The sequence below is a fragment of the Cyprinus carpio genome, chromosome A20 (assembly GCF_018340385.1).
Source record: "Cyprinus carpio isolate SPL01 chromosome A20, ASM1834038v1, whole genome shotgun sequence".
In the NCBI taxonomy this organism is placed as follows: domain Eukaryota; kingdom Metazoa; phylum Chordata; class Actinopteri; order Cypriniformes; family Cyprinidae; genus Cyprinus; species Cyprinus carpio.
Window position 1 is genome coordinate 1,608,898 of NC_056591.1, and position 12,609 is coordinate 1,621,506.

Genomic DNA, 12,609 nt, shown 5'->3' on the forward strand with positions numbered 1-12,609 from the left:
GCTCCTGTGGACCTGCGCATCTCCCTTGTTTGGCACACCTGATTCTGATGGTCAGCTCGTTAGGAAAGAGCGCTCATGAAGTGAACTGAGTGAGTAGAATAAGACAGACCTACGAAATGTGCAGTGCCGTGGTTTCCCAGCGCCAGCACTGAAAAAAAACCCATTCCCAAAGGAGGAGACGTGGCAGCCTGATTTCATCTGGTTCGGACAGCCGTTTTATCTGCTTGCAGGGCTAGCTTGCAATCTACGCTGGGTGACTGAGCTGGACTAGGTTGCAAGCAGGTCAGGCAGCAGTGTTGCACACAAACAGGGCAGAGTGTGTTTGCTTTTTATCTGTGGTGGTGGCCGTAAGTTAAGGGGGTAGGAGGGCTGAAGGTTTCCTAACACTTCCTAACACATTTTGAATAAGTCCTAACACTTCCGATCTAATTCCTAACACAAGTCCTAACATCCAATGGTCTAAGACCTAACAGCTCCTAACAAAGTCCTAAACAGCTCCTAACAGGTCCGAACGGAGCAAAACAGCCATTGGTCGAGAGTTGCAATACAGCGATTGGCCAAAACATAGTCACGTGCGAAACCACATGATTACAGTCAAAAAAGCGGAAGCGCGCGGATGACTAGTTTATCAAATTTAAGGCGAATTTATTATTCTTTAAACACGGAGCATATTTTTAGTCAGTTTGACGTTTTCGGATAACGTGGAGGTAAGTACAATAAAACACATAACATGAAAGAGAAGTACTACGTTACGTTAACTCTTTAGCATTTGGGTTCAAACTCCTTCATTAAGTTGTGTGCGGGTATTTTTTTTTCTAAATATATTCTTAAATCTGTGATTTTAACATTTATATGTATATAAGATGCTATGTTTGGGCAAGATTGTGATATAAATCGAGGTGGCCTTTCATATTGCAGCAAATATTATTGTAAGTATTATATTAACAGTAGTATAGTTCTTTAAATGTGTATTTATGTCTTATAAAAATCATAAAATGTCAGATTTTTTACGTTTATTATTATTATATAAGTAATTATAAGTAGTATTGTTATTATAGTTCTTTAAATTTAAATATGTGTGTTTGTGTAATTTTCCTGTATATATTTCTATTCTTAATATTAAACTATTTGTGGTAGTTAAGATTTTTATATATATGTAATTATTTCAATTTGTTTATATATTTCCTATTTATATTCTTTTGTATTTTATAAATGATGCTGGATAACAACCTTTTAGAATAAACCTATTTGGTAGCTTGAGTTATTTTCATGTTTTTTTATTTATTTATAAATTTTTTTAAATTATTATTATTGTTTCACAGATCTTCAACAGATCGCTGGAACTGTGCGTAGTCCCTGGCTGCTTCAAACGCTCCACCATCATCCACGGCCCAAAGAAACCCAAGATAACCGGGCATCATGACTGCAGACCCTTGCTGGACCCACTGCTCTTCTCCCTCTACACTAGGGCACATCTTTTGTTGATTAGTAGTAAATCTCCATCATGTGCTTTCAGATGGAGCAGCATTTCCTACACAGAGCTGTAGTTCACTGACAAGCTATGCAATATCACATTCATAATCGCAGGCAATTTGTCTGAAAATCAACAGAACCGGCTTTACTGACGAGATGCTTGTGAAAGTTGCAGCCCTGCTCTACACCAACGACTGCACCTCTACAGACCTGAGGTCTTCGGCCTGCCGAGAGGATTACTGGTGCTCCCCTACCCACCCTTCAAGAACTGTATACATCCAGAGTGAGGAAAAGTGCTTAGAAAATCACTCTGGATTCTTCATATCCAAGCGCCTTTTTGAACTTTTGACATCTGGCCAATGCTACAGAGCACTGAAAACCAGAACAGCCAGGCACAAGAAGTTTCTTTTCCCAGACAATCTACCTTATGAACAGTTAAATGCCCCCTCTCCTCCAATCGTGCAATAACCTTATATTTTATTTGTTACCACCCCATATCCTAGTACATCCCTACATCTCATTCTATTCCATTCCTATGCTATCTATATCACAGCTGACACTAACACTAATTTTTCAATTTATTTTTCAGTTTTTGTTTATTTATATTTACATGTGTATTATTATTCTCGTGTTATTTGTATTGTCTGTGTGTTGTTGCTGTCTCTGTGCACTGGAAGCTTGTGACTCTCAAACAAATTCCTTGTATGCACAAGCATACTTAGCAATAAAACTCTTTCTGACTTCTGATTATTATGTATGCATGTCATATTTGAGCTTTTGGAATAAACTGTATTTGTGGAAGTATGTTTTGAATGTTTTATTCTTTCAATTTTACAAAAAGGAATATAAGGAGTTGTTTTGTGATGAGGTAAAATAGGTATAAATAGTGACTTTTCTATAATTTGTTAGTTAAAATAAGTAAAAAGATGAAAAACTGGTTTAAAAAATAAATTAATTTAATTTTTCCAACTAATTTTACATTTTTTCCTTCATTTTTCACTTTCCCTTTCATTTTTTCCTCATTTTTCCCTTTCCCCTTCCTTTTTTCTCATTTTTTCCTTTCCCCCACCCATGGCAGTCCCTTTTGCCCTGTTTTTGGCCGAGTGGTTAAGGCGATGGACTAGAAATCCATTGGGGTCTCCCCGCGCAGGTTCGAATCCTGCAGACTACGCTGTTCGCTGAAGAACGTGAGGAAAAGTGTCCGTGTGTTTTTTTTTTTCACGTCCCTCGTACAGATTTGCGAAATGTGCAGTCCCTCTTCAATGGACAAAGACGCCGCTGGCTCTTTTTGTATTCGGGCTGCAGGAGTCGCCACGGTGGAGCCAGTGGCACGCCGTGATCGTATAGTGGTTAGTACTCTGCGTTGTGGCCGCAGCAAGCCCGGTTTGAATCCAGGTCACGGCATCCCTATGCTGTTGAGCAACAGGGACTGAGCAACACCTTTTTGCACACACTCTGCCCTGTTTGTGTGCAAAAAGTGTTGCTCAGGGACTGAGCAACACTTTTTGCCACCTCATCCTTCAGCTTGATTTTTTTCTGAAGCTTGGCCTGTGCTGACCGCCACCAGAAGAGGGAGCAGGCTCGTTGAGCTTATGGCGGTTAGGTTGAGAGCGCGGTTTGGTCCAGCACTCAATTTAGATCTAAGTAGATGTGAGAACACAAAGCTGTTTTATCTGCTTGCACGGCTAGCTTGCAATCTACTCTGGGTGACTGAGCTGGCTAGGTTGCAAGTAGGTCAGGTAGCAGTGTTGCACACAAACAGGGCAGAGAGTGACCTGTATCCATAGTCGTGGCCATACCCGCCAGCGATCAAACATTGTCATGTACTTTAAAAATACAGAGCGCAGACGTGTTTTGTGTTTTAAATGTTTAAAAATGTGTTTTAAATGTGTTTTGTATTTAAAAAGTTTAATAAGTAAAATCCAACCCAAAAAATTTGGCTGCTTTTTTTTTTTTTTTGATACGTTCCAAAATTCGATTGAGCACCAAGAGTTAAATAGTCAGTTAAATATGCTTTAAAGTTTATCAAAGTTTTAATCTTCGTGAATTTTGTGAACACAACAGGTTATCTCTTAAGTAAAAGTAAACAGTAAGTTATGTAAAATAAGATGTATACAATATGTCCATACTGTTGAATTACTTAAGTAATAAGAAATATTATGTTATATTTTTTATGAAATTACTATGCTTTTTACACATTCTGTTGCACTTTTTACTGTCTTGGATTTATTTATTTTAATTTAGTTTAGATGTCATTATTCATTATATTCACCATGTATTTAAAAAAAAAGTGTGCTACAGGCAATAGTCAATTAATAGACATATACATAATTTACACAGTTTATCTATACAACCATCTAGGTATATAATCAAACAAGCATCCATGGGTCAAAACACCCTTATAGCTAAAAAAAAATATTTTTTACTTTTTTTTTCACTTCATTTGTATCTGTCTCAAGTTGTTTGATATTTACCCTGTTGTTTTATATTTATAGACATGACTAAGATGGGTAAACTGACTCGTACTGGCATGACATCATGTTGAATTTCATCTCACAATTTTGGACTGCAGTTATATCTGATCAAATGCGCATTATTATTCTTTAGCTTGGGTTAAACTAATTAATTTTACTAGGCTGGAACAGCAGCTATGCTAATTATGTCTCTGTTTGTTTCTGTTTTGCCACGGGACTAGGATTTACACAAACTCCAGTCTGGATCTAGAACACCTGAGAAGAAATTATGCCAATCCCTCAGAGGACCTCAGAGGATGCTAACCCTGAAACAGCATACAGAACTACCACATTTTGCTATAAGTTTGATTGCATAATTGCTGTTAATAGTGTTAATCATCTGTTTACGTCTTTTCTGAACATTTCTGCTGCATGCACATAAACTGACAGTCATCACTGATAAGCTACTACTAAATATTGTAGAAACTTTTCTGTAAAGTTGCTTTGCAATGATTTGTATCGTAAAAAGCGCTATACAAATAAACTTGAATTGAATTGAAAAAGTGTGCCCAAGGGAAGTACCACTTCACTACAGGCAAGAAGCCAGGGGCGAAAAAGTGGAAGGATGCCTTGGAAAAAATTAATAACTGCACATTACACAGACAGACCCATGTTTACAATATCTTTGGCAAAAGAATCCCTTGCAAATACAACATTGATGTGGAGGGTTTCACTGAACATCTATCAGACTAACATGTCCAAGAATGTTGTGTCCAATGTGGTGCAAAAGTGTGGGGTGCAGTTGGACTGCTTCACCACATTGATAATCATCATCGTTTGATTAGTCTTTCAGACCAAGACAGACCATGTGTGGATCCACCAGCAGTAACTCCCACAACATCGACTGCTCAGTCACCTGCATACATCGAAGAGCAGCAAGGAACTCCACAAACTACACTTCACACTCCATCACTGAGGCCTCCAGAAGTGAACTGGGTGAGTTGTCTCCCCAAGCAGGACTGTGAGATAAACAAACCAGCAGACCAGAAATGGATAGGTCAGTGTCTGTATGACAGCACGGGGTGACTGAAGCAGCAGTTTTTCCAAAACTGGTTTCATCCACCAAGTCCCAGCAAGCCTACTACTTCACTGTCTGATCCAGGCAGTTACTTCAGGCATCGGATGTTTCTGTGGGCCCCTATGAGGATGTGGGGTATTCTTCTGAAATGCACACAGTGCAATAGGAAGATGCACCATTCAGGTATCTACACTAAAGTGAGGGAAGTCATTGATGTTGACTCCAGATACTACTTAATTGGAGAAGACTACCCTCACTGCAGTAAGTGTATGATTCCTGTCTGCCCTTGGAGTTCAAAAATCCTTTAACAACTGGATCCCTCCCACAGAAATAAATTCCCTGCTGTTCTCACCACTCACCTTGCCCTTTACAGGAAGTGTGTGACCTTGCTGAAGCCTAGAACTGCAGGAAACAGCTTCAGTTACATGCAGCAAGCGCTGGAAGAAATTTATAGTGAGGAGTGGGCAAGGCGTACTATAGACTACCTGACGGACTGTGAGCTTAACAAAAAGAGATGTGCCCCGACCCACTTAGAAGTGGTTTTTGAGCAGCCACCACCTTTTTGCCTCCTACTTCCTGCACAGTGGTTTGAGACAGCACATGCCAACGAAATTCTGAGTCACCTTGATGAACTAAAGGGTGTCATAACATCAACATATGATAGCATCCTGAAGCTTGATTCTACCAAAAAGGTAAGTGTATGTATGTATACTGGCTTGGGATGAGTGTCATCACGCGTCGCAACCAATGAGAGCATTTAGGGTGGACCTAAAACTGCAGCAGTGCTCACACATGAACGCTTCCGATAAAATTATTTATGCTAAGCATCAACATTCACAAACCACTGTTCACTTTGAGGGTCAAACGTGCTCGGGCACAGTTAAGTTTGCCTAGTGTGAGTTAACCCTTATTCTCTCGCATCCAAAACACACAAGTCTCTACCCACCCGCACTCTGCTGCGTTGGGTCCCGCATTCGTCCAGGTCTCCACCTGTATGGTGCTTTATAATGTTATGATTGAGGCTTTGGACTCTGAACATAACTTATTTTTCTATAACAAACTATAAAATATTTTCTATGAAACATTAATGCCCTGGCAGTGGCAAAAAGCTTTGGTTTTATATTTAATTTGATTACATTAACGTTATAATTTGAGATTTACAATAAATATGTTAACTACTATGTAAAAGGAATACTGCTGTAAAAAAGCACCTTATTTGTTTAAAGTGTTTGCAAACCAAATGTTATTGTTGCTTTTTTTTTTATATAGGTGTTTTTTTATATAAAAAGTGTGCAATATACTACTTTTGAATTCATTACTGATTTATTTTAACCTTTATTTATATAGTGCTTTAAACAAAAAAGATTGCGTCAAAGCAACTGAACAACATTAATTGGGAAAACAGTGTGTTAATAATGCAAAATGACAGTTAAAGACAGTGATGTCATCATGCAGCTCAGTTCAGTTTAAATAGTATATTTGCAATTATTTGCAATCAAGTCAACGATATCGCTGTAAATGAAGTGTCCCCAACTAAGCAAGCCAGAGGCGACAGCGGCAAGGAACCAAAACTCCATCGGTGACAGAATGGAGAAAAAAACCTTGGGAGAAACCAGGCTCAGTCGGGGGGACAGTTCTCCTCTGACCAGACGAAACCAGCAGTTCAATTCAAGGCTGCAGCAAAGTCAGATTGTTTCCTGTGGTCTTGTCCCGGTGGTCGTCTGAGACAAGGTCTTTACAGGGGATCTGTCTCTGGGGCTCTAGTTGTCCTGGTCTCCGCTGTCTTTCAGGGCTGTAGAGGTCCTCTCTAGGTGCTGATCCACCATCTGGGCTGGATACATACTGGATCCGGGTGACTGCAGTGACCCTCTGATCTGCATACAGACTTGATTTGTTGGCTACGGTGACCTCGGAAAAAGAGAGAAACAGACATATATGAGCGTAGATGCCATTCTTCTAACGATGTAGCAAGTACATCGGGTGTTATGGGAAGTGGTTATTCTAGGTTATTCCAGAGTTTGGGCGCTAAATAGGAGAAGGATCTGCCGCCCGCAGTTGATTTTGATATTCTAGGTATTATCAAATTGCCAGAGTTTTGAGAACGCAGCGGACTTGGAGGACTATAATGTAACAAGAGCTCATTCAAATACTGAGGTGCTAAACCATTCAGGGCTTTATAAGTAATAAGCAAGATTTTAAAATCTATATGATGTTTGATAGGGAGCCAGTGCAGTGTTGACAGGACCGGACTAATATGGTCATACTTCCTGGTTCTAGTAAGAACTCTAGCTGCTGCATTTTGGACTAACTGGAGTTTTGGAGTTTGGAGTTTGTTTACTAAGCGTGCAGAACAACCACCCAATAGAGCATTACAATAGACTAACCTTGAGGTCATAAACGCATGGATTAACATTTCTGCATTTGACATTGAGAGCACAGGCCATAATTTAGATATATTTTGAGAGGGAAAAATTCAGTTTTACAAATGCTAGAAACGTGGCTTTCTAAGGAAAGGTTGCTATCAAATAGCACACCTAGGTTCCTAACTGATGACGAAGAATTGACAGAGCAGCCATCAAGTCTTAGACAGCGTTCTAGGTTATTACATGCAGAGCTTTTAGGTTCTATAATTAGATGATGAAGATTTAGCAGTAAGAAATTACTTGTCATCCAGTTTTTTATATCGACTATGCATTCCGTTAGTTTTTCAAATTGGTATGTTTCGCCAGGCCGCGAAGAAATATAGAGCTGAGTATCATCAGCATAACAGTGAAAGCTAACACCGTGTTTCCTGATGATATTTCCTAAGGGTAACATGTAAAGCATTAAGAGTAATGGCCCTAGTACTGAGCCTTGAGGTACTCCATACTGCACTTGTGAACGATATGATACCTCTTCATTCACTGCTATGACTTGATGGCGGTTATATAAGTACGATTTAAACCATGCTAATGCACTTCCATTGATGCCAACAAAGTGTTCTAGTCTATGCAAAAGAATAGTGTGGTCAATAGTGTCGAACGCAGCACTAAGATCCAATAGCACTAATAGAGAGATACAACCACGATCAGATGATAAAAGCAGGTCATTTGTAACTCTAAGGAGAGCAGTCTCAGTACTATGATACAGTCTAAATCCTGAATGGAAATCCTCACAGATGCCATTTTTCTCTAAGAAGGAATATAATTGTGAGGATACTACCTTTTCTAGTATCTTGGACAGAAAAGGGAGATTCAAGATCAGTCTATAATTAACTAGTTCTTTGGGGTCAAGTTGTGTTTTTTTGATGAGAGGTTTAATAGTAGCCAGTTTGAAGGTTTTGGGGACATATCCTAATAACAATGAGGAATTAATAATAGTCAGAAGAGGATCTATGACTTCTGGAAGCACCTCTTTTAGGAGCTTAGATGGAATAGGGTCTAACATACATGTTGCTGGTTTAGATGATTTAATAAGTTTATACAATTCTTCCTCTCCTATAGTAGAGAATAAGTGGAACTGTTCCTCAGGGAATATATAGTGCACTGTCTGATGTGATACTGTAGCTGATGGCTGCATGGTTACAATATTATCTCTAATAGTATCAACTTTAGAAGTAAAGTAGTTCATAAAGTCATTACTGCTGTGATGTTGGGAAATGTCAACACTTGTTGATGCTTTATTTTTAGTTAATTTAGCCACTGTATTGAATAAATACCTGGGGTTTTGTTTGTTTTCTTCTAAAAGAGACGAAAGGTAATCAGATTTAGCAGTTTTTAATGCTTTTCTGTAAGATAGGTTACTTTCCCTCCAAGCAATACGAAATACCTCTAGTTTTGTTTTCCTCCAGCTGAGCTCCATTTTATCGGGCTGCTCTCTTTAGGGTGCGAGTGTGCTCATTATACCACGGTGTCAGACTGTTTTCCTTAACCTTCCTTAAGCGTAAAGGAGCAACTGTATTTAAAATGCTAGAAAAGAGAGAGTCCATAGTTTCTATTACATCATCAAGTTGTTCTGAGGTTTTGGATATGCTAAGGAATTGGGATACATCAGGAAGATTACTTACAAAGCAGTCTTTTGTAGTAGAAGTGATGGTTCTACCATACTTGTAACAAGAAGTAGAATTTACAGTTTTAGCTATATGAAGTTTGCACAAAACTAAATAATGATCTGAGATATCATCGCTTGGCTGCATAATTTAAACACCATCAACATCAATTCCATGTGACAGTATATCCATGTGACAGTATTAAATCTAGAGTATGATTTCGACAATGATTTCGACAATGAGTAAAATTCAATTCATTATTGAATTTTGTGCATAACAATGCGATTAAAAATTTTAATCGTTGCCCAGCACTATGTATATATATATATATATATATATATATATATAGCATATATATATATATATAGCAAAATGCATGAAAACTTATATTGATCTTCATTGATTATACCTGATGTGCTTATGTATTTATATAGATCAATTAAAAACTTGCTGGTGGCATTGCGGACACTGCTACCTGGATGACCAATGTTAGCAAAGAGTTTGGCCAAGTCCTAAACTGTCTAACAACAGGTTAGGGTGGTGGTTTGGATGAGTTGTGTCAGGACATCGTGAAGCGATACAAGGATGCTTGGGAGCCAGAGCCAGCTGTGATTTATGTTGACAGGGACTGCTGCAGTGGGATGGGTTTGTAACTTTTTCTGATAGGAATGTTTGGAATGCTGTTTTATTTATTTATTTTTTTATCTATATTTTTTTATTTCAAGGACAAATGCTATTGTTTGTACATAGATAGTATTTTTTTTTACATTTTCAATCCCTCCCCAACCAACCCAGAACAATCTGCCTTACATGATATTCATTAATAGTAATAGTACAAAACATGATGAAAATAATAATAGTGATAATAATGATATAATATTAAAATAAAATAAGATAATAAAAATATGCCACAGTTAAACAATGGCAATGTTAATAAAAAAAATAAATAAATAAAATAAAAAATAAAAAGAGAGAGAAAAACAGTTGGACACCCCAATCAAAAGTGTAACCATGATACAATAATAAACACAAGCCCTGCATATTTACACTGGAATGCTGTTTATACATTTTTCTGAATGAGAATAAATCGCAGATCTGCATGGTTTACACTAATTTGGAAAGAACTTTTTAGAACTATTTAAAATAAAAATTTAGCATGAGAACCCCAGTTCACTGTTTGCAATGAAGAAAACAAAAATGTATTTAAAACAGGATTAGCATATTTATTTAATGGTACAACTTTAAATCTAAGAAAATGCGTAAGTTCTCTCCTTGTTTCTCATTGGTGTAGGTGTGACTCCAGTTCTTACCTGGTGTCGACCATATAAGGTTACAGTGCGTCTTGATGTTTTCCACTTTATGCGACGGTACACTGCTGGTCTTACAACAGAGCACCATAGACTGTAAGGCACTTTTTGCTCCAAGTTTTCCAACTGTATCTTTGAATGGGACAAAGATGACATCTCTCATCTTAAAAAAAATTGAAAACCACTGTTCTAAACACACTTTATTATGTCAAAGGCTTTGAAGCACTTCTTACGCTCCATGTGGAAGGTTGACGTCTCAACTTGATGTCTGAAACATTATTGTGGGCTGATATTTTATCCTTAAATTATGTATTTTATTCTGTTGCTTTCTTATACTTACACTCATTGAACAGAAAAACAAATATATTTTTACTATATAATATAATTAATTATAAGGCCTATTAATTGTAACTTTCAATAGTCAATACAGTTTTATTTTCTAAAAAAAATGTTTGTTTTTTCATGTGTATTTATAACTCAGTGTCAGCTTTGTTAGATAAAAAGTAATGTGTCTAATATTCATTTACAGATCTAGCAATGTTGCTGTTTTGACAGGTGAAATTGTGGCACATTTTGTCTCAAGTGACGGGATGGTTGTACTATTTCAATGTCAAAAAATTAGTGACATCCACTGCAGTATGTTCACTTCACCACCAGAGGGCTCTGTCTCTCACTTATCATATACAGTATAACTACTACTGTATGTAATCACAGAAAACCTTTCTAAAAACATAACTGACATTTCAAAGAGGTTTATTTTTATAAAGATTTTTTAATTAGTCTAAATTGAGATTTGAGATTGAGAATTGTTTGTGAAGAGATTACAAGTTTTGCCAGCCAGTCAAAACATTCTGGCTTTGATTGAAACATGGATTTCAGCAGAAACACAGCAACTCTTTAAGCTCTCTCTACCAACTTCATTTCATCCAACAACCCTCGTCCAAATGTGTGGGATGAAGAGACAGGCTTACTTATTTACATTACCTGGAAATTCACTCCTCTTTATTCTCTCTGCATTTACAATTACTTTGTATATCGTGTCATTACTGTTACCAATCATACAAACGTACATAAGGCTAATGAAATGACTGTTGCAGTATGAGAACAGTCTGCTGATGATTCAGTCTTCTCCAGGATCAGGATCTGGGCCATGGTTTTGTAGTGGAAGATTTTGTGAATGTTAATTAAACAAAGGATGATTCTGTTTTTATTAATTTATTGAATCTGTTTTTTTCCTTTTGTATTGTGGCATGTTATGGGTCCATGGTGGGTGTGGGCACAGGTTAATGACAACAGAAATAGGCTGCATTATATGTCCAAAATACTATGAAGTAGAAGAAAAAACTAAGTAGACATCTTTTAAAAATAAAGAAATGTTTTTTTTGTTTACATAATATATGTATGTGTACAGGATATATTTATTATGTATATATAAATACACACACATAAATTATATATTTAGAAAATATTTACATGTATATACATTTATATATTTATATTCTTATATTTTATATTATATATAAATATATTTAATATATAAACATAACATATTCTTCTTAAATATATACATGCATGTGTGTGCATTTATATATACATAATAAATATACACAGTATACACACATATATTATGTAAACAAAACTTTTATTTTGGATGTGATTAATCGTGATTAATCATTTGACAGCCCTACTATGAAGTGCAATGTATTATGGAAAGTCTCTGCTGACCTGGCTGTGTGTGAACCTGTCAGTCTGTACACCTGAAATTTTCATGCACACAGCATATAATATAACTGGGTGACTATTTTGAAATCTAATGAATAGACAAAAAAAATTACATGAAGCAAAACGGATTTTATTACAATATAGATTATAAAATAAATGTATACATATTTTCTCACATAACAGTCATTTGTACAATTAAATAATTAAGAAATAACTTGGACAGTAAAAAAAAAATGTTTGCACATATTGCATACACTGTGAGAGTTGAGGGAGTCAATATGGTTCAGACTCTTTTCTGATGTCTGTGCGCTGACGCGGAGAAAATGTTTGGAGATTTTGGCCCTCCTTGTGTGAAGACCAACGAGTGTAAAGACCTGCGACTTTACCTGCATGACTTCACCGAGCAACGAAACCGGCAAGGCACTTAATTATATTTTTGATCTTTCCTATACTAACTCTCCTTTTCTGTCCTCTCCTTTCCAACTCTATCATGTGTTTCCAAACATCCCCGTTGTCTTTCGAATCTCATGTGATCACTGTAACAGCTCC

At 36.9% G+C, this 12,609-nt stretch overlaps 1 non-coding gene across 1 annotated transcript; it reads left to right on the top strand.

Moving 5' to 3' along the window:
• The first annotated feature begins 2,564 nt into the window (after nucleotides 1-2,564).
• trnas-aga lies at nucleotides 2,565-2,644 on the top strand. The gene has a single exon. It is a non-coding gene; the product is annotated as a tRNA-Ser (tRNA).
• Nucleotides 2,645-12,609: the final 9,965 nt, after the last annotated feature.